This window comes from Dryobates pubescens, chromosome 12 (genome assembly GCF_014839835.1).
Source record: "Dryobates pubescens isolate bDryPub1 chromosome 12, bDryPub1.pri, whole genome shotgun sequence".
Classification (NCBI taxonomy): Eukaryota; Metazoa; Chordata; class Aves; order Piciformes; family Picidae; genus Dryobates; species Dryobates pubescens.
In genome coordinates this window covers 33,791,677-33,803,794 of record NC_071623.1, presented here as the reverse complement: position 1 = coordinate 33,803,794, position 12,118 = coordinate 33,791,677, and positions in this window count along the sequence as shown.

The window sequence follows — 12,118 nt, the reverse complement described above, 5'->3', positions numbered from 1 at the left end:
ACATAATGCGATTCCGCAGCGCGCTGCCTTTCGGACTCGCCGCCTCTCCCCGTGCAACGCCTTGCGTGGGCAGCTGCAGGAGTCTGCTCTCGAAGCCTAGCAGTTACACACGCGTGGGGTCAGTTTCTGGCCGGGCCTGCGGCTGAACCACGCGTGTGCTGAACACTCCGCTCCGCCAGCCTCTCCAAGAACACCGGGTGACCCGGGCTTGTTTTCTGTTAAGGAGCGTCCCAGCTTTGGACTTTCACCCTAAACCAGTGCTGTACCTGGGGAGCTGAGATCGCATTCGTTTTCTAAGCCTTTGTCTGATTGCAGCTCCCGTGGTGAGCAAGATGTAAGAGTGTGGTAAAAGGAATAACAATTTTCTCAGTTCTCAGTGTGAAATAACAGTACTTAATTTGTAATAAGTAACGTGCTGTGGTTTCATCTTCGTCATTACCTACATACACATCGTGACCTTAGTTTAAGAAGAAAAGAAACAAAAGAAAAAGGAGGTATATCAGAAAATACAGAGCTATTGAACTCTGGCTAGATATACCTTCACTTACATTAAAGTCTTGGGGAGGTTATGTTAATTTATAAGAAAAAAAAAAAGTTACTGGAATGTGGTAATGCATTTTGATAGATAGACATAAATTTAACCTAAAGAGAATTCTAAGTTTATAGTGGCAGTATCCCAATAAACCATACTTTTATAACCTTGCATGGAAAACCAATCTATTAGAATATTATAATAGCAGCATAAAGAAGTATATGGACATAGGAAGGTATAAACTATGCATTTCATACCAGTACTTCCCTACTTTCTGAAAACACTGATTTTATTGCAAATAGTAAGTTTTCCTTGTTTTTTTTTCTCGACCCTTTAGTTATTTTTCACCAATTGTGCTATACTGAAATCCAGCTCATGTGTGATGACCTGGACACTGTGGAAGGTTAGCCATTCACTATGAAAGAAGTTAAATAAAAGATGAGTAATTGCTGTGTGCCTGTACTGCCTGCTAGGTGAGACCAGTGAGAGATGAGCTAGTAAGCAAAACTGAAATCCTGGCTTTGAGAATGTACAGGTGAAGGGGTGGAGAGGGCTTGTCATTTAGATAATTCCCCCCTCCCCCCTTTCCTTGAGAGAGAAGTCAGGCAGTTCATCCATGGGGTACGTGCTAATTAGCTGTGAGACCAGAAAGGCATTTCCCCACAATATTTCTTCATGAATGTTTACTCATGGTGGAGTGTATTTGCTTTGGGTGAGCTGAAGTTAGTTCTCAGAGCATCTTTCTAGTGCTATGTTTTGCGGTGCTGTAGCTGGATGTTTGGGCTACTGCTGGATGAGCACCCAGGCTGTGGTTTTCCAGCATCTCCCTGCCCCAGGAGTACACTGAGGGATGGACAAGATCTTGGGAGGGGACACAGCTTAGCCAGCTGACCCAAACCGACCAAAGAGAAGACATTCCATGCCACATGGTGTCAGCACAGATACAAGAACTAAGTGAAAGAAGGCAGTGTGGGGTATCCGTCCATGGTGTCTGTCCTCCAGAGCAACAGCGACATGTAGAGCCCTGCTTCCCAGGAGTGACCAACCACCGTCTGCTGGTGGGAGGCAGAGAATGGCATCTCTCTCTGCTTTTCCTTCTGCTCTGCATTATTAAATTGCCTCTCTCTTATTACCAGCCTTTTATTATATTTTCCCCTCTACCTTGTCCATGTAAGAAGGGGAGTGGAGCAGTTTTGGTGGGCTTTTGGCCCCAGCCAGGGCCAAACCACCACATGAGGTAAACAAAGATGTCTGTAATAGGCTTCATGATTTCATAGAATTGCTTGAGTTGGAAGGGACCTTAAATATCTAGTTCCAATCCCCCTGCCATGGGCAGAGACACCTCCTACTAGACCAGGTTGCTCAAAGCCTTATCCAGCCTGGTCTTAAACACTTCCAGGGATGAGACATCAACAACTAGACAACCAGCTTCAGGTTCTCACCACCCTCATAGTAAAGAAGTTCCTCCTAATGTCTAATCTAAATCTACCCTGCTCTGAATTTAAAACCATGGCCCTTTGTCCTATCACCACATGCCCTTATAAACAGTCCCTCTCCAGCTTTCCCATAGGCTCCCTTCAGGAAGGGAAGGTGGCTATAGGGTCTCCCCAGAGCCTTCTCCAAGGTGAACAGACCCGACTCCCTCGGCCTGTCCTCAGAAGAGAGGAGCCCCAGCACTCTGCTTATCTTTGAGCTATTGCTTGCCAAGGCTTACTTTTCTGTGCTGTAATCCAGAATTCTGGGATGCTACAGAATACTTGATTTGAATATTTTTGGTAGCAGCGTTAGGGTGAGAGAAGGCCTGGAATTTGTCTTTTAAAAGAATAATGCTTTAATTTCGGTCTTTCTTTTATATTCTAAATGTCCTGTTTCAGAATCTATTTGCAAATGAAAATGTAAAAAAAATATCTTAGTGCTTTATGCTACAGACAAAGCTTTAAAATCACCCAGGTGGAACAAACAACCTTTCCTTCGTGACCCTATGCAAATATCAGTAGCAAACAAAAGCAGAGATGCGTTGTCTGTTTGTGGGATATTGAGCAAAATGGGACACAAGAGCTGGTTCAGAGGGATGACACCATGTTCCATTGTAATTTGAAATGAAGCACCTTCAAATCTAAATGTGGAAAATGGATGTGGATAATAAAAGTAGGTTAGATGCTTTGTTCTGAAGTCACACTTGGCAAAAGATGTGTGGGGGGTGTGCTTGTCTGCTGCTGAATATACATGCCTCTAATATTGCACCACTGGAGTATTTGTGCGTGTTGTAAGGGTGGCTAGGCTCACTCTGCTTAAAGCTAAATGTGTTCAGGTGCTTACATGGAATGGTTGATATGGAGAGACCCTTGGTAAAGTGACTGATTTTCACACTCAGGAAAAAAAGGTTGACTGAACTTGCAGTCACTTGAAGAAACTGCCAAGGTTATGCTTTAATCCTCCCAAGCTTTCTGTCTGTATCAGCTGGTCTCGTTAGTGGCAAACATTGCAAGTGAACTTCCATGGCCAAGGTGAGGCACACTTAGGATGCTTGTCCCTTTGTGTACAGAGGGGTAAAGGGGAGGCAGGGAGGGAGAAGCTGTTGCAGCTCCCCTGGTCTTTGTCCAGGGGGGTCCTTGTGCTGTTCATTAATTGTAAATACCTGTAAATCCTGTATGTTTCGTACATACTCATTGCATTTCATTGTAGATTGTAGGTTTGCTTGTAAATGCAGCTTCATTTGCTTCCAACTGAGCTGGTCTGGCAAAGTTACTGTTGGGGGGAATTTTTCAACCCACCACATGGGTACATAGAAAATTACAAGAGCCTGAATGAGATGAGTGACCAAAGACTGGTATAAAGGTATTGGTATGTTAAAAAAGGTTATGAGGAGAAGTGTCTCTAGGACCTCAGCATCTGTCTGTCTTCCAAATCCTGCAAGGACTTGCTATTGCTTTGCCTTATCCTCAAGGAGCTCCACTGAAATCAAATGGCATGGCACACATCTAAGAGTTTGTGGGATTGTCTTGTAGAGGCTGCATGACCTTACACCTTGTCATATGAAGACAGGCTGAGTTAGGAGGGGGACAGAAAGGAAAAGACAGGGAGAGAACTTCAGACCCAACAGAAGCTCAAGCTGTGGTTCAACTCTACACTTGGATTTCATTCCTAAGAATCTGTTGTGGCACAGGCTGAATGTTATGGCTGTCTTCAAATCTATAGCTCTGCTGAAGTCTGCATGTGTGTCATAATGGCCTCTCTAATTTCATTTGTTAGTAATGGTACTTGGAAGTAGGAGTGCACTCTTTAGGGTGGAGGGCTGATGGCAACGTCCTCCATGGGCACAAGATGTGAGAAGAAGATGAAGTAGAAAGGGGCAGGGAAAGATTGGTGGCCATCACAACATGCAGAAACTTAGAATAAGGAGTTAAAAAGAACAGGAATAAATTAAGAAGGCTATAGATGAGGGAATAAAAGAGAGGAGGAACAGTGGAAATGGTATAGGTGTAAAATGCTGGAGGTTCCCTCCAGTACTGTGGGTCTGAAATTCATTTCCTCTGTTTTGTACAAAGTGAAATCACTTATTTATGTGTACAAGTATACTAAAGTGCTCTATACTGTGCATCTGGCCGTCACCTTGCAGATTACACAACTGTCCAGCAACTTCGGCAGAAGGCTCATGAGAACTTTGCCTCGTTCTTAGGAGGAAGGGAGGAGGCACAGCTAGCCATCACACAGGTGTGAAGTAACCCTTAGGAACACTGAAAGTAAAATTATTAAATAGATTTCATATGGAAAATTGTTTAACTGTCTAAAAAAAAATAAATATATATATGGCAGTAGTGAATAACTTTCAAGTAAGAATAATACCAAAATAAATGAGGTTGCAATGGTAATAGAGTCAGTGGTTACCATCAGTGGATTATCTATTAGGGAATAGTTCAGAATCCTAAACATTTAAAGTAAATTTTGCATTAATCAAAGAAATCATTGAGGAATGTAGTATGTCTCAAATACGAGTAAAGTCTTGTTTTCCATCTGTTCCCAACTTTAGCTGAATTTGGCATGTATGTGAAGCAGAGAGTGTGTTGTTGTTCTTGTGAATAACTTGGGTTTTGTTCGTCTGAAAAGGATCATAGCCAACAGACCACTATTCATCTATGCCTTACAGCATACAAGGTGTTACAGGATAGAGGGAAATGCATATTCAGGTGTAGAAGCATGGTTGGATTGAATCTATTCTGATGAGTACTGTGTGGCATCTGTGGAGACTGAAAATGTCTTTTTACATGAAAAGGCCTTTGTGGAATGCATGTTTTCCCTGATAATCCACTTCATTCACTTGACAGACTTCTGAGTAAGTGAAAACTGGCAAGACTGAGAGCAGGGATTGAGTTGAATCTGCTGCTGTTATCCATACCGTGCTGCAGTCATGCCAGCTTCAAGAAATGAAAGTGCTAACTGCAGCGAAGTGTTATGGGGCTTGAAATTCAGATTGCAACGTGAGAGGCTTCCTGTTCCCATTGCTGCTTCTGGGTCCTGCATTCTTGGGTGTTGGCTCTTCTGAGGCATGGTGGCAGAATGGGTGGCAGTTGGGTAGCTGCTGGTTTTGCTTTTCTGTTTCATGCTGGGTTTTCTCTGTGTCTCACTGCACTGCTTCTGCAAAGAGGCTCAACTAAGATAATCATGCACTGTATTATTAGATTAATTAGATTATTAGCTAAGGTAATTCTGCATTGTGATTATATGTTATATTAAACTCTTATCTCTTTATCTCAACCCTGAGTTGTGTGTGTTACTTTTCCCCTCACTTCTGTGTTGGGGGAGCAGGCAGGTTAGCCCTTGAGCGAAACCGTTACACTGAGTTAAAGAAAAGCTTTAGTGTCTTAAATGTGTAATGTTACTGTTGAATTTGCTGAAGAGCTTGCAGTGACCTGCGACTCTGAACATTTGGAGGATATTGTCATCATCTGAAGTTTTCAGTCCTGGATGTATCTGCTAACAATTTTGGAAAGAAAACAAAACAAAAATCCTTAACACATGTGAGAGAGTAGGCAAGTAAGTTATTGTGTGGCATGGAAACAGCAACATTCAAACACGAAACTTACCTTAGCTTCAGTTACTTCCAGCATCTTAACAACAACACAAGTACTTTGCACCATCTAGTATGTGCATCAAGTTCAGCACTTTGTGAAACCCTTTAAATGCCAAACCCATTCTTGTGGAAATGCTTTTAATAATTACCTTGATTGCTGATAATAAGATACTTTTGAATGCAGACTACCTTTGTTACAACCTTCACTTCTGAGTGCAAGGTTCTTCCTTGGTGCAGGAGCGAACACTTCATTATAAAGTAGCACCGTTATTCTGGACCAGCAGGTTTAGTTTTGCTTCAGTAATCAACTACAGCAGAACATTATATTTCTGTAGGGCAGTATCAAGGGTTATACCTTTAAAAGTATTTGCTTGCAAATATTGCATCTTGAAACGACTTTGCCCAAGGAGAAAAGGAAATCCAGGCTAATAACAAAATAGGTAAATACTGTTAACATTTTATCACAAGCTTCAAGAACTCCTTAAGGCATCAAGTTTAGAAAAAAAGAGAGAGAGATTATGGGGAGGATATTTATTACTACAACCACAAAGTCAACAGGGACTGCTAAATGTTCTTACAGTCATAATAGCCTATCTCATGTTAATTCTAGCCTGCAGCTCTTTGACTTTATGTGCAGAGATAATGGGGGGTAAAACTGTATTTTTAGTTTAGCAGCAGATTCCTCCCAACCATGGAAAATAAATTGGAGAGCTTTGCAAACTAAAAATGGTTTGGGCTTTGAAGGAATTCCCAGCAATAATATATAAGACTTATTACCCTGGGTAGTTAGAGGGTCCTGTATGTTTATAGCTGAGAGTAGTCTTTTTCACTGAACATTGCCTCAATAACTTGTTTTCAGATAATTTGCCATTAACCCAAATCTGTTTATCCTAAAGAGGAGACCCTTTTTGCAGTGTGTTTGTTCTTTGTACTTCCTTCATGTACTTAGATAAAGAGTAGTGTATGTTGTTTAGGCAAAATGCTGCCTTGGTAATGTTGTTGTATTTCACTTAGCTGGGATTTACTACACATGAGAATTTAATACCTCAAGACCTGTGCTAAATAGGTTCAGGTCTGGGAATATTTGAACATTTTTTTCCCCAAGTGAAAGACAGCACAAGTAGTTGTTCTAAAACAATGCATTACAAACATAGGAAGCTCAGTTTAGGACTATTACTGGTTGCTATTTCTGTTACAGTTCTACATGATTTTCTAGGAACATGACTTCTTTGGGTTAGGAAAGGTATACATCCTCCAGAGAACATATTACGCCAGCATAGTAAGGAATAATCTCTGAACGTTGACATACTGGACAGTGCAAAGAAAACAGGTTTCCTTTGGTAGCCTTGCATACTGTCTGTGCACAGCTGTCCAGCTAAAAAGGTGTTGACCATTTGATAGAAGATCTTTGTGTCATTTTGTGAAGAGGTCTTTCCAACAGTCATGAATAGTAAGAAGAGGACAAAAGATAATTTTCAGAAGCAAAATTAATATCAGATTGCCTGAAGCCACAGTTAATGAGAACTGAAGGAAGGAGTCAGCGTGGGCTGCGAATATGTGGTGGTATGGAAGCGGTAGGAAGACTGGGATGCACCAAGGAAGGCCTTGAATAGGGATGACTTTATTGTTAGTAACTGAAGGAACCTCTTGGAAGGAATACATGAAAATGGCAGTGTGGTCAAAGTAATGATATAAAAAGATGGCTTTTTGCAAAACATTTTGAAGGATCTAGCTTGGATTCATCACACACATGAAGAAAGATACTGCGCTCATCTTGCACCACGATAATGAGTACCTGGACTAAAGTTCTAGCTTTGTGCCTCGAGAGGAAAGGCTGCTCTGGCAGAGCTGCTCTGTAACTGGTAAGCTCTTTATATTGCTAAACCAATGTGAATCTGTAGGGGTTGCTCAGCTGACCACTCTCAATAATGGAGGTAATGATTATCTTATTAAGAAAGGCAGAAGGCTGGAAGCACCAGGCAGGTAAAAGATTGGCAACAGTGCCCTGTGGAGCTGAATATCTGTAGCTGATGGTAGACAAAGGGACTGATAGTTCAGTTCAGAGTTTTCAAAAAGCAATCTGTAGTAGAGAAGCAGAGTTACAAGTTATACCAATAAGTGGTATTGTGGAGGTTTGTATTACTGAATGAGCCTCCAGAAACACAACAGAAACAAATCAAAACTGTGGACAGGGTCCTATGAAAATGAAAGGATGAATTCGTAATGGATGCAATTAGATTTGTTTTCTTTAAGCATTTTTGTAGTTCTTTTTAAGGATGAGTTTAAAAAAATGATGAAGTGGAAGTACTTATTTTAATCCCAATTCTCTGAATAAAGCACATTATACTCTTCAAAGAAGGTTAGAGCATGTTTTAGTCATGAGGATTTTGGAATACTTTAAAGCATTTATTATTCAGTCTTTTGGTAACTGTGAGAAGCAGCCAACATTTATTTATTGGAGCTGTGGTGGTATTCTTGCATCCACATGAAGAACAAGAAATTATAGTGTCTTTAGAAAAATTAATGGCTTTTTAAGTATAAAAAGAATAGGAAAATACCTCTTAACACTGCAAATGTCAAATCTTGGGTTTGTCACCTGGGTGTGTTTGTTAATGATTTACGTTTTCATTGAGGTCCAGAGCGCTTGTGACTCAGGATGTCCTTTGAGAATATCGATAGCTGCCTAATGGTCAAATAAAAAACCCCAAAGATGTTCAGTTCCTGTATCACAGAAGTGTGCATAAAACTACAAGTCACTGGAATCTGCTCCCACAGCCTCTACTGCCAGGAAGCCAGATATATTTTATATTGCATTGGACCCTGAAGTGTTGTAAAATATGGCTCTTTTAAATTTTTTCCCCATAGCTTTATGACCAGCAAGACAGCATCAAGCACTTTATTGCCAACCCTGTTTATGCCTTGCAGGAGTGCAGCATAGTAGACCCTTGTGCATGCTTTGTTTTCAGCACCAGCTCTGGATGCAGTTCTGAATCTCATTTGGTTTTAGTTGCATCTATGTTCTCTTTGTGTGAGTCGTTACTGAAAAAAATAGATCAATGCTGTTTTCACTGCTTAAAACAGCATTCCATTTATTTTACATTACTTCAAACATCATTTTTACAGCATTCTTAACCATTTCTTCCTTAGCCCTCTAATTCCATCGCTTCATGCAGCTGGGGTAAGATGTGCCGTTTCCAAGTATGGGGGTGGGAAACTCAGCCCACATGTAAATGAGGATTCGGTTCTACAAAGCCAGGAAAGACATTTGGCCACACTAATTTCAGTGAGGATTCATATGTATAATCCCTTGATGAGTTAATTGGGGTGTTTCTGTGGTAAACGAGGCAGCCAGGATCCACTCCCAAGTGTCTGTGTCCTTCAGGGAGGCTTGGCTGTTGCTGGCGGAAGCGATGTTGAGCGGCCTCTCGTTTGCTCATACAACATCAAATCTCCTGGGCTGAGCCTTTCGATCTAATTAGATTCCTGTTCAGGGAACTTGTCTGGCTGGACCTTTAAATTGTTTCTGAAAAAAAAAGTCTCTCTGTGGGGACTCTTTTGACTCTTCTTTTTTTTCCCTTAACTTGTATCAAGCTGCTGAAGCAACTGTCTGCTTGCAAATAGTAAGTTAACTTACTCCTTGGTTCTGGTATGGCTGTAGGTACCAAAATACGTGTGGTGATTATGGATCTTGGAACAACTGTTGAGAGGGAAACCATGAACCACAGATGGGTTTGATGTCTCAGTTCAGCAAAGTTCTTCTGAACCTATGTACAGGCTTGCATACAAGTTCAGAAAAGTCCTTTTTACCTGGACTAGCTTCAGCTTTGGGAATTAATCAGATGAGAAGGAAGACCTGGTGACTGCCTCTGCTTTTGTGGTTTTGTGTAGTGCACAGCAAGCTAGCATGCAGAGCGGAGGGGGAAGAAACTCAAGGGTTTTTTTCTCCATGTTAGTAGCTCTCAGGAGAGCTAAGCTCCTCCACATAGGAGGGGATCTGTGGCCAGCTGGTTGGGAAGTCAGGGAGGAGCAGCTCCAGGTGATGTGTCTCTTTTGCAATAATAATTTCCAGTTGCAATTGCTGGAAGTTACAGATATTTTTGTTTTAGGAACAGTCTCTGTATTTCACAGGATGGTGACAGAATCCTGGAATGGGCTGATTCATGCAGAGTCCTGCTCTGAGTGACTACATCACTTAATAAATGAGGGATTTTGTTATTGAGTACCTGCTGAAATGGGAACAGTAGCTAAAGCTATCCCTTCGCAGGGCAGCTCCCACTGCAGTGTCAGTTGCAGCTAGTTCCTGTGTTCATCCTTGACACTCAAGTTAACAGGATGCCTTAATAAAGGCAATAGAAAGGATCATCAGGCATTTCCCTCATATGCAGAAAGAGAGGATACAAGCACACCGGTTTTGCCTCACTTGCAAGCTGCTTCCAAAACCAGTGCTCTGCAAGGGAACAGAGCTGACTGACATTGTGACCAGTTTAGCCTGAAAAAATTACAACTTTGGAACATGTGTTATGCATGGAGAGCTGAATTTAGTTTTACCTATTTATTACTCATAATCTTCCAGTCAATAGTTAGTGAGTTGTCGGAATTTTTTGAGGTGTGCTTGATTCACTACTTTGTTACTTGTGATGTGTTATGGTCCTCTGAGTCGTCTTGTCATCTCCTGGGTCCTCACTGGAGAGCTGCAAGTTGCAGTGAGAGAACGATTACAGCTCTCCATGGTTCTTCGTGGTCACACGAGGAGATGACTTTCCTCTATGCAGATGGCTCATGAGCCAGCTTTGCTTAGGGAATGGATGTGGTCAAGGGGGGCAGCTGTGCAGGCTTACAGTGGCTGTGAAGTCTTTTTCACAGTGATTATTTTAAAGCCAAGTATGTGCAAGACCTTGTAATCTGGCAAATTTCCCTTTCTTTTCTGAGAAGGCAGGGTGGTGCAGTCAGTGCACAACTGGGAAATGTGATGTGCATAGCTGCAGCTCCTAAGCACGAAGCACTGCATATAGAGATGAGAGAGAGCTGCTGGGTAAAGTAGTGCAAGTGCCAGAAACAATGTACCTTAGCAAGGTGTTCTGCCTGTATTAAAACAAGTGTATGTATGTATATATATGTGTGTACAGATGTATGTAACACACTTGTAGTTCAGGATTTCTTGACTATCTCTACTGAATTGTGGTCTTTGTGTGTATGTGTACTTACATGTGTGCCTCTCCATTGTGCACATATACATGTCTATGCCTCAGTTGCACTCTTACTCATTTCTGCCCTGTGTGCAAGCTGCCTTGCACAAGTCTGTTTCTCCTCAGCAATTAGAAAGAGCAGTCATTTCATGGAATCATGGAATCAGTAAGGTTGGAAAAAACCTCAGAGATCATCAAGTCCGAACTGTCCAACACCTCAGAACTACTAAACCATGGCTCCAAGTGCCACATCCAATCCCCTCCTGAACACCTCCAGGGATGGGGACTCTACCACCTCCCTGGGCAGCACATCCCAATGGCCAATTACTCTTTCTGGGAAGAACTTTCTCCTCACCTCAAGCCTAAACCTCCCCAGGCACAGCTTGAGACTGTGTCCTCTTGTCCTGGTGCTGCTTGCCTGGGAGAAGAGACCAACCCCCACCTGGCTACAACCTCCCTTCAGGGAGTTGTAGAGAGCAATGAGGTCTCCCCTGAGCCTCCTCTTCTCCAGACTAAGCAACCCCAGCTCCCTCAGCCTCTCCTCACAGGGCTGTGCTCAAGGCCTCTCCCCAGCTTTGTTGCCCTTCTCTGGACACCTTCAAGTGTCTCAATGTCCTCCTTAAACTGAGGGGCCCAGAACTGGACACAGGACTCAAGGTGTGGCCTAACCAGTGCAGTGTACAGGGGCACAATGACTTCCCTGCTCCTGCTGGCCACACTGTTCCTGATAGAGGCCAGGATGCCATTGGCCTTCTTGGCCACCTGGGCACACTGCTGGCTCATGTTTAGGCAGCTGTCAATCAGCACCCCCAGGTCCCTTTCTGCCTGGCAGCTCTCAGCCACTCTGCCCCAGCCTGTGGCACTGCATGGTGTTGCTGTGGCCAAAGTGCAGCACCTGGCACTTGGACTTGTTAAATGCTCACTTTCTTCTCAGGACTGTTGTATTAGCATGTGGGTTTGAGGTTCTGTGAGCATGCTGACCACTTGCATCAGACACCCAATAGTGTTGAATTGCCAGAGTGGGCTAATGAGTACCAGGAGGAATTAATGTTATAATCACACAAGCAAATGTACAATGTCACTGAGTGTTAGTTTTATGCATGCTTACAATCAATGTCAGAAATATAGGATATCATGTAATCAAATAATTTATTAGGCACAGCTGTTTGACTGCTCACAGCAAAACAACCTGTAGCTTAATTGCTCCTCTACTGCACTGGTTTTATGTATGGTCTTTCTGTCCCCAATCCCCAAAGCAGAAACCCTGCCTTGGGCTTCTTCAGGGTTGTGCAAAAAACAGTGGGTCATAATTCATCCGTGTCAAATTAA